At 27.6% G+C, this 10,993-nt stretch overlaps 1 protein-coding gene and 1 long non-coding RNA gene across 7 annotated transcripts in view; one reads left to right on the top strand and one right to left on the bottom strand.

Annotated features, from left to right (window-relative positions):
• The window catches only part of LOC117175689, a 21,174-nt gene extending 18,182 nt beyond the window's left edge, over window positions 1-2,992 (top strand). Inside the window, exon 3 of the long non-coding RNA XR_004467485.1 lies at window positions 2,325-2,992. This is a non-coding gene — a long non-coding RNA (uncharacterized LOC117175689). The remainder of the gene's footprint in view (window positions 1-2,324) is intronic.
• LOC117175688 (14-3-3 protein zeta) overlaps window positions 1-10,993 on the bottom strand; it is a 128,064-nt gene that overhangs the window by 44,599 nt on the left and 72,472 nt on the right. The window lies entirely within an intron of this gene.

Genomic DNA, 10,993 nt, shown 5'->3' with positions numbered 1-10,993 from the left:
ATTTCATTATTCATGTACAGTCAGAATCCTATAAAACGTTAAACGACAATCCCGAGAGATTTGAGACTGTTACGATAAATAATAAGTTTAAATTGAACGACTGCCTGAAGCTATAGTACGTATTATTACATTGATTCGTCCCGGGGATTTTCAATGTGTCAGCTACTGGCTTGTGCTATAAGCGCCCTTGAGAACCAGCAGAAATCGATTCACGGACCAGTATCCACTTCCCTTGATCAAACAATAAACTGGCATGACAATATATTTTTTCTATGTGCAAACAGGGGTAGAGAAAATAGGCCTTTGTTGTTAAAACAAAACAAAACAAAAAAAAACAAACTGAAAAGTCTCGCTCTTTAACATTAAAATTCAGGGTTTACTCTAAAATGTCATTAACAACATCCGGGTAATTTCTCGTTATTAACAACATTTTTTGTACCTTAAATTAAAAGAGCGGCATTGTTAAATATAACAAATTGCAAAAGAGAAATCTATGATTCAGAAAAGAGTTTAATATATAAATAGCCGTTTAACATTCGTTAATTGAGACTTTGTATTATTTTATTTCGCTTTAGGAAAATATCATAATTATCATTTATTTTTCTTCGCTGATAGCTAATTTCCTTCTTCAAAATATGATCAGATAATATTTCAAAGTACAAAATAAACCATCAATGATGTAGATTGAATAAAAATTATGATTTTTTGTTTCGGTGAACCTATTATGTGGTTATGTTGATATTATTGCTGGTATACTGTTCCATTATTTCAGCTTCTCCCAACATAACATTGTTGAAAAAAAAAAACTAAAAAGCCTCGCTAATTAAATTTAGAATTCCATCAGTGATTCGGAAATAAGAAGTTAGAATTGTAAATGTTTGTTTAAACATTCTTTAATTGAGATTTTGTACCCTTTTCTTTCGGTAAGAAAAAAAAAGAACGTAAATATCAATTAGCGTTCATTATTGATAGCTAATTCCTTCATTAAATGATTATCAGGTAACATTTCAAAATACAAAACAAACCATAAATGATGAAGATTGAATAAAAATTATGATTTTTATTTTGCTAAAGCATAAGAAAATCACAAATAACTATTGCTAAATAAATAATTGCATATACAACTATATTCTTCGACAGTGACCTTACATTCTTTTAAAACTTCTTAAATTTAGCAATGTGTCCATTTTCCTTAACTTTATAAGGGGCTATTCAGAAAATACATAGTGCTTTTATTTTTATCACGGAATTTTGATTCCTCCTACCCACTCGTGTAACTCTTTTCTTATAGTAAGTGTACATAACTTTAACATTAGGGTGACACTCCAGGTGAGCCCCATCCCTCCCACCCTAAAATCGTTACATATTTATTGTTTATCATATTTTTATTTTAATATTACAGCTTGACTTGCATCTAAAATTAATTTAATCAATATCCGTCCAATTTGAATAGAAAAATTATTCGATTTAAACGTGTTCAAAGTCATTCGCTACTATTGTTTACTATTGTTTTTATAAAGTTTCAATAAAATAATTTTAAAAGCAGACTGTCAAACTGGATAATTAAAACTTTTCATTTGACATTAACTGCTTAAAACTGTAGACCTTAAAATATTGGAATATAGATTTAGTGAAAAAAGAAAAAAATTTAGCAGAATGTAACAATTTTTCGTTTCGTAGATGAAATAACATAATAAAATAAAGAAACTTTCAAACATATAATTGAACTTCCTAACATTTATATTAAAACAAATCGAAAAATCAAACGTTTCAGCATTTACTATCATTTTAATGTAAATTATTATCATTCAACCTTAGAATTCTTGCGATTTTCCCGAAATTGGCTGAATTTTGCATATAAAAACTTTATTTACCCGCGTTAAAATATAGTTAATATCTCAGGAACATGTTTCGATTTTAACTAAAAACTTAATTTTGTATCGCAAACCACAGCTGAGCCTACTCGAATTTTAGGTTGATGTATTTTCTCGAACCTGGATAACTTTTTTGGCCTCGATTCAGCAACACTTAAGCTTGGGAGTGGACTTTTTTTCATCTTTAAAAAGTGATTTTGACTATACAGAATGCTTTTTAGCTGCCTTAGAAAATTTCCACTTTCTTTGTCAATCCAGTTCTGTACTGTCACCCTTGAATTATCTCTCTCTCTCTTATTATTTTTTTTTACAGAAAATTTGTAGGGGATTTTTAAGATGCTAAAATGTCGAGTCATTGAAACTTCCAATTTTTCACGTAATTCTTTTTTGTTGATATGCTTTTTATACTGTTCAATTATTAAAACGAATTATTAACTGTCGGACTACTAGTGAGAGTAAATATTAGTCTGATGACTCCATGCAGACTGGCCAAACATCGGAATAAGAAATTATCTGGGAAATGATCACGTATGCAGATATGGTCAAGTTTAATTGCGCACTTCGACGAATCGGAAAAGCCTATTAAGGAGAGTAAACTGTTTATGTAACTGCTGCTGTGCAGAGTGCACCTGTATTTAACCCCCCACGAATTTATGTTCAGAGTAAAGCGGTAGAGGAAAAAAGAGAATTTTTTAACAAGAGAAAGAGAAGATTTCATCGATTTAACAGCAAGGAGTATTTGTGGCTCATAAAGTAAAAGCATGTCAAATATTTTTTTACGTTCTTTAGAAAATAGACTATACATTTTTTATTGCATTCGACAACAAATCTCAGGGTGGCCGTCTTAATCGAGGAAAACCAGTATTTTCGTTATTTAATGATTTATGATAAAATTGTTTTTTGTTTTTAAATTTCCCCTCCAACTCGGTACAAAATTAAAATGTTCCTCCCCTTCATCTGAATGTCAAAAATACCAAATGACTGTTCAATAACAATGTTCAAAAGAAAAAAAATTGGCTCCAATTTATGAAAATAACCAAAATTTCCTCCCATCCAGATCAATAAAAATGTTCAAACTAAAAGAAGAGTGCATCTTCCAGTTTAGAAAAAACATAAAAACCAAAAAGCCCTGCATTGCAACTCGATGTTCTTCTAATTCAGAAAAATTGTATTCCAACTCAATAAAAATCTTAAGAAACAAAAAATGTCCCTGTTCCAATTAAGACAAAATTGAAACCCAAATTTTCCTACCTTCCGAATCTGAAAAAATTACACCTAAAATGTACTCAACAAACTTTAAAATGTCCCTCGGCTGATTCAACAAAAATGTCCTCGCTTCAAACGAAATAAAAATATTAACAATACAAATCTTGCCCGCCTTCAGCTCAATAAGAATGTGAAAAACAAAAATTTACTCTTCCAATTGGGAAAAAAATTAAATACCAAAATTTCTTCCCTTTCTTTCAATATTAAAATTGTGAAATTCCAACATTTTTCTTTCTAAGCTGGATTATTTTAATTTTAAGCCGTTTCAAATTAATAATAATAATAATAATAATAATTGGAACAATTAAAATTGTAATGACTCATGATTTTCTTTCTCAAACAATTAAATCTCAAATTGTTTAGTTTTATAATTGCTCATTTTAAATAGACAGTCAAATGTTGCTAAATATAAAAAATTGATTTTTCCTTTAATTAAAAAACTTCGAATTGAGTGGGTTAAAAATAGAATATTTAAGACTAAAACAATATTTGAATATGGTTTGAAATTTAATAAAAGAATGTAATTACTATTCTAATAATTTATCTTTTTTTAAATTCAAATAGTTTATAAAGTTTCAATCTGACTGATAAATTTGACTACTAAAGACTATCGCATTGAAACAGTTCAGTTTTCAACGTTAAAATCAATAATTTTTTTATTTTGAACACATTCTGAATCTTCTTGTAAATCTATTATTGTTCAAATTATAACAGTCGAACTACGGCTCAGTTTAAAAAATAATTACTATTAAATTAGATTTACAGTTGATCAAATTAAATCGTTTCTTATCCAACATTTTGAAATTCAAAGGCTTTTAATTTTTAATTGTTCAAGTTTTCACAACTACCTTTTAAAAATCTTTAAATTGAAAATGTATTCGCATAAAAATGAAGACCTAAAAAGAATGTTTTAAAGTAAAACGTTTCAGAATTATGCTGTCTAAACCGAATTATTGCATAATTGAAGAAGTTAAACATTTAACTTAATATTTTTAAAAATGTTGGAATCGGCTTTATTTTATATTGCATTATATCATGTGATTCGACATTTGTAATATTTCCAGTGATTAGATCGATTTTTCTTTTAACAATTTGTAAAAATTCCCGGTCCAGTGGCTACACTGAAATCTATTTATATTAAAAGATTAATACTGAAATTGTAAGTTATTCTATTTTTATAAATAATAAACTGCTATCTTGGGCAAATAAAATATTCCAAGGATGAACAGAAACACTGGGATGACGTAACTATACATTGTCGATTAAAGAAATCTGAATAAAAATTTTACTTCGCGTAAAAAATCTTTGTTATAATCTTGCACAATTTTCTATCTTGGCATGGAATATTAGCAATTCAATAATCATTGCAGAGATGAATAAATCAACACTTTCAAGTATAAAATCTTGTGAGAGAAAATTATAGATATGCTTACTAAAATACAGATAGTTATAAATTATGACTCGTTTCAGAAACTCAGCCTTGCATTACCGAGAAAGGGAAAATCTCATGGGAATAGTTTTCTTCGAGATATTCTACAATTGGATTAAGAATTTCAGTTTAATGAAACATGTCTAACGTACAATCTTATTACTCTAATAATTTAAATTAAAAACCTTTATTAAAAAATTCCAGTAATAGAAAATGTAGAAAAAAGTTCATGTAAAAAAAAAAAGAAGACTGGAAGTATCTTTCTCACTTTATTCCATGATGTACCTATCAGTTTAAAAGCTTTTCATGTATCTCTAAATGGTTCCAGAGATGCCATTGTGGGTTTTAACTATCACTTTCGCACCGACCATGAAAGTGACAATTTTACCAAATCAATTTGCAATAAATTATTCTAAATTGTTTGTGCATTTTTGCGAATTTCCCCTAAAAAAACATGTTAAGTATTATTCTAAGTAATTTCAAATTAATAATTCTACATGTGAAATTGGGATGTAATTTGTGTCACCACGAAACGAATTACGTTTGGAAGATAAGAAAAACACGTGATTGGTACGTCAATTAACACGGTTGCAAACTTATCTGATGATATAGAGCACACAATGTTGCCAGGTTTCAGAATTTTCCCAAATCATTTTTATTTGTTCAATATTATATGATGGGAGGAGACAAAGTTTCGAACTATAAATATAAATAATTTTAGAAGCTTGTCTGGAAAAACGTCCCTGAAAATTGTGTACAACTTTATCTAATTTTGTTCTTTATCAGTAATAATTAAACAGCAAAATGATTGCAAGACGTGTAATGATCTTGCTTAACACGAAAACTAGTTAAAAATTTGATTTTTAACATTTCTTTGCAATAATTAGAGACATAAGATTGCTCATTACTGATAAGATTCTGCATATTTCTAGTATCTCTAGTGGCGCTTGTATTCAGCTATAATTTTTTTTATCTATATACATATCAGTTGTCAAGTACCGAAGCACTGATTTTCAAAGTGTTTTAAAATTTAAGTCAACTTTTCTAAATCCAAAATTATTTGATCTTAAAGTTTTTTAATTAAAAAATTGTATTTCAATTCACAGAAATTTAATGATGTACACTACCGTACAATCAATCTCAAAAGTTGTCTATCTTTAAAATGATTTATAAAATCATCAAAAAAAGATTTATTATTAACTTCTGTAAATTTTGATTGAGGCTTCTAAGCACATGATCAAGGCCTCATTTTATTCTTGAAAGGATTCTCTAAATTTCTATGTGGGTTAAATTTAATTTAAAAAAATTAATTCAGAAATCAGAAAGTTATTGTTATAAACAATCATAGTTTAAATTGTAATTAATACCACCCAAATAGAATTGTAGAGAATCCTTCAAAAAATAAAATGAGACCTTTATCATTAGGATTAAATAAAAATTGTAACTTTTCCCTAAATAGAAAGAAAAAGCTAAACCTTAAAATAACTACTGTTAAATAAACAATTTTAACCTGAATTATTTTTTTCTCAAGTGTGCTTAGAAGCCTCCATTAAGATTTACGGAAGTTAACAATATGTATTTTTATGTCGATTTTATAAATCATTTTAAAGATAGTAAAATTTTGAGATTGATTGTACGTAATGAACATCCTTAAACGATACTTATACACGAAGATAAATTAATTTTTAAAGATTGAATTGAGTGAATTTCAAACATCTAGCAATTGTGAAAGATAAAAATTTAAATTTTGGAACGCTCAAGGCTGATAATTCTAAGACGCTAATATTAAATTTGAACATGTGAAATTATTGGCGCTTGGAATAATTGAGAAAAGTGATTAGATTTTGACGTGACTTAAATTTAAAGTGAGTTAATTCCATCAATGCACAAATATTTACATTTCCAAATATATATGAGACAATTGTTGTCTAAACATCAACAATCTCTTTTAATTCATTAATTTATTCACTCATAATTAGAAGCGTGTATCTTTTTTACGTTAAAAGCTATAATTGTTCTTCCGCCAGGTTCGATATTTATTGCAGGTGAAAGCGATATGGCAACTGATAATGAACCTTTCTGTGATGTGTCATTCAGTCAAGACGGGACCTTAAACTTTATATCGAAGGTAAGTTTAAAAAAATATATTTCTAAACTTGGCAGCCCAAAATGGTCTCAAAACAGTGGAAATAGAATATTAATTTTTCAAGTAAAGAGATAAATTTTCAATCCAGAAAATTAATTTTCGGCAGAAAAAAAACGAATTTTCAATAAAATACATAAATTTTCAACTAAACATGATTAATTCTCACCCAAAAAGATGAACCTTCAACTCTAATGATGAATCTTAAAAAATAATCATATTTTAACAAAGTAATGCAACTTTCAACCAAGTATAGTCGAATTTTTAATAAAATATATAAAATTTCAAATATAAATAATAAAATTTCAAACAAAACTGGAATAGTTAAATTTTCAGATAAAACGATTATATTCAACTAAAAAAGGCGAATTTTCAATAAAGGAGATACATTTTTATCTGAAATAATGAATCTTTAACAAATTCGTTGTATTTTAAACAAACTGTATTTAAATTTTCAAATAAAAACAATTTTTAACAAAACCAATTAGTTAACTTGAATTTCAATAAATTCCAATAAAGAAGTGCAACTTTTAACAAAGTAAGAGTTCAACAAAAAAATATTTTAGTGTTAAATAAAAACAGATATATTCAACCAGAAAAGACGACCTTTCAACAAAATACAAGAATTTAAAAAAACCAACGAATTTTTAACAAAACAAAAACCATTGCTTTTGCAACAAAATAGTTAAATTATCAACAAAAAACCTAATTTTAAACCAAGAAACGATGAATTAAAAAAAGTTATTCTTCAACCAAGAAAGATGAATTCAAAATAATTAATCTTTTTTTATCAATTGTTCGAATTATAATATAACTATAAACAAAAACTATTGCATTTAAACCAAATAGTTAAATTTTTAATTCAAAAGGACGAATCTTCTATCCCAAAAAACTAATGTACAATGAAAAAGTTGGTATTTCTACCAAAAAATATGAATTTAACAAAGTCGTTGAATTTTCAAACGAAATAGTAGAACTTTTAACCAAAAGAGATAAATTCTAAACCAAAAATATTTTGATTCTCTGATTAGCTCCTATTAACTCAATTCGCATTTAGCAAAAAAACGAGGAAAAAAGTGGAAAGGGCAAGCTTCGTGAAAACAGGGGACAAAAGGAAGAATTCTTTTTAAAAAAGGGAGAATAGTGGAAAGAGTGTGAACCTGAAATTACAATGTTTCTCAAAATTGTCCAAGAAATTTTTTAATTATTATTGTCAAAATATAAAATAACAGGATATCTTCAGAACAATTAGTGTTCTAGATTCTAGAAGAGATCTGCATAAAGCAATACAAAAATCAGTTTTTAAACCAAACTTAAATTTGAAAATTGAGGAAAGTGATAAGAGATTGGTGCCGGAAAATGATAAACTATGGGTCGGATGGCGAAAATATTAATCGTTGAATTCTCTACTATGTCCTATATTTAATCCCACGCGATCACCTGGCTTTGGGTGTCCAGAAGGCCTGACAGTGTTGCCGGGTCGACGAGCGAATTACGTTGCCACGGAATTATTTCCGATCCCATAAACCGAATTTGTCTGGAAGAAAGGAAGGAAGTATGTATTTGAAATCTCATTTTGTGCTTACACAAACCCACGAAATTTCATAGAAAAAAACAAGTCCAAGAACTTTTTTGGTCATCCGAGTTGTGAGCATGAGGCAGTGATGTTGAAACCATTTCACAAGTCTCTAAATAATCAACAAGTTAAAATTATCCTCCGGAAAAAATCGTCAATTCATTTCACTACAAATTTCAACTATCTTCACATAAAATGCAAAATTTCATTTAAGATCTTCACATTTATTTATTTCAACAAAAAAAGAGGAATTTTCAATTCAAAAGGACAAATTTTCAACATACAAAGATAAATTTTACAAACAAATAGAAAAATTTCAAGAAATGAAAATTTGTCATTCAAGAAAAAAATGTTTATCCATATTGATGAAGTTTTAAGCCAAAAGACGAATTTTCTGCATAACAGTTGACAAAATATTAAATTTAATCCGAGAAAATTAGTTGGTTACGAAAAAAAAACCAATTTAAAAAAAAAAATAGTTGCATCTTCAATCGTAGAAGATTAATTATCTACCGAACAGTGCTATTATCATCCTGAAAAGATGAAATTTGTACAAAAAAAATACATATGAATTTACCAAAGACGAATTTAAACAAAAATATTTGAATATCCAACCAAGAAAGATTTTTGTTGAATTTTTTATACCAACATATAAATTTACAACAACATGCAAATTGTCAGGGTGGTTGCAAAACATCATTTTCGAAATTCCCTAATTTTTCACTCACCATTAACATTTAAAGACCAGAATCTTAATCTTGTAATATTTTTACATAGAATCTTTTATAAAAGGAATAGAAGAATTTCAACCTTTTTTCAAACCTGTTATCCTTGACAGTCGTTTAAAGTGCCTCTCACAGAAATTCCCTGACGTTTGCGAATTCTTCGTTCTAAATCCCTGAATTTTACTGACCAATAAAATTCCCTGATATCCAGGTTTTCCCTGATCGGCAACCACACCGCCATAGTTTATTTTCCATTAATAATTCCTTCCCCGTTATTCAAAAATGGAATCCAGAGGATTAAAATAAATCATTTTCTACCAAGGATTATCATAACTCAGTTGATTTAAGAAAGGTCTCGACTGAAGGATGCATTCTTCACGAGCACGGGGTTTTATGGGATTTTCGCGTGTCCTCGGAAAAAGAGCTCAGCAAGCTCGATCGATAACAGGAAAGCGAGACCTCGAGCTTTGCTGGAACGACGCGCTAGACTTGAATTGCGAGAACGCTTTGTAACATCGAGAGAAGCAATTACATCAAGGCGTTTCTCTTTATCTAAAAGACTTTATCATGCCGTATTTCAAATGGCTGATAAGAAAAGACCGTTCCTTCATGTATGCTCCACATATGAATCGCAGCGCACTTTCGTAACCAAATCTTCGAAAGAGAATCGAAGGAATGAAAATGATCATTTGAAACCTCGACCCTAAATTCAGGATTGCTACAAAATTCCAACTTCGATGTTCCCTGCTTTTTTCCCGTCCAAGTTTTCCTTTTCCTTGACCGATATAAATTTTTCTTTCCTAAGAGCTCAATAATTAACAAAAATGTGTTCCAAAATATTGAATTCTCAAACCAAAACAAAAAAACTAAAAAGAGAAAATTTTAAAATTATTATAAAATATTTAAATTTGTAGTGTAAAAATAAATACATTTTTAAAAACAATTGCCATGAATTTTCAACAAAAAAGTTAAATTTTCAATCCAACAGATGATTTTCTAACCAAGTAGATTACATTTCTATCAATGCCAAATTTACAAATAAAAAAGTTACATATTCAAAAAAAGTAGAATAGTTGGATTTTCAACTAAAACATATAAAATTTTAATTTGAAACATAATATTTAAAGTTTCAGTTTAAAAAAATGAATTTTTAAACAAATAAAATTATCTTTTAAAGGAGAAAGTTAAATTTTCAAACTAACAGATGAATTTTCAACGGAGGTTAAATTTCTGCCAAAAAATAAAATTTACAATCAAAAGTGAAAAACAGCTGAATTTGAACTTACAAAATTAATTGGAAATTAAAAAAAGAATTTTTAACAAAATATATTAATTTAAAAATAAAAAAGATAAACCTTAAAAAAAAATAAGAATTTTAAATTAAAACAGATAAACTTCTAATTTGAAATAGAACATTAAAAATTTCAGATTCAAAAATGAATTTTTAAACAAATAAAATGAACTTTGAAAAAAAAGTTAGATTTTCAACTTCAAAGATGAATTTCTACCAAAAATGAAAATTTTCAATTTAAAAAACAAATTTAATTGCGAAAAAAAAAAGAATTTTTAGCCAGTTGGTACTTAATTTATAAAAAAAATAGTGAACTGTTTAACAAATCAGATGAATTTTTAACCAAGAATAGTACATTTTTACAAACAAAAATGTCAACAAACAATAATTTTGAACATACTAGTTCATTCTTCAATCAAACATATGATTTCTTAAATGAAAATGATGAATTATTACAAAAAGGGTGAATTTTAAATGAAACATATAATTGTCTATATTTCAATCAAAAAACATTTTTATTTGAAACCAAAAACAGTTGAATTATCAACCAAAATAAGCTAACATTCCCCAAAACAGTTACATTTTTACCAAAAAAAGAATAAATTTCCCACAATAGAGATACTTTTTCAAGTCAAGAAAGATTTTCCAGTCGATAAAGAAAAAAAATTTGACCCAAAATGTGGAATTTT

This window comes from Belonocnema kinseyi, chromosome 6 (genome assembly GCF_010883055.1).
Source record: "Belonocnema kinseyi isolate 2016_QV_RU_SX_M_011 chromosome 6, B_treatae_v1, whole genome shotgun sequence".
In the NCBI taxonomy this organism is placed as follows: Eukaryota; Metazoa; Arthropoda; class Insecta; order Hymenoptera; family Cynipidae; genus Belonocnema; species Belonocnema kinseyi.
This window is presented reverse-complemented; position numbering and strand designations above follow the sequence as displayed.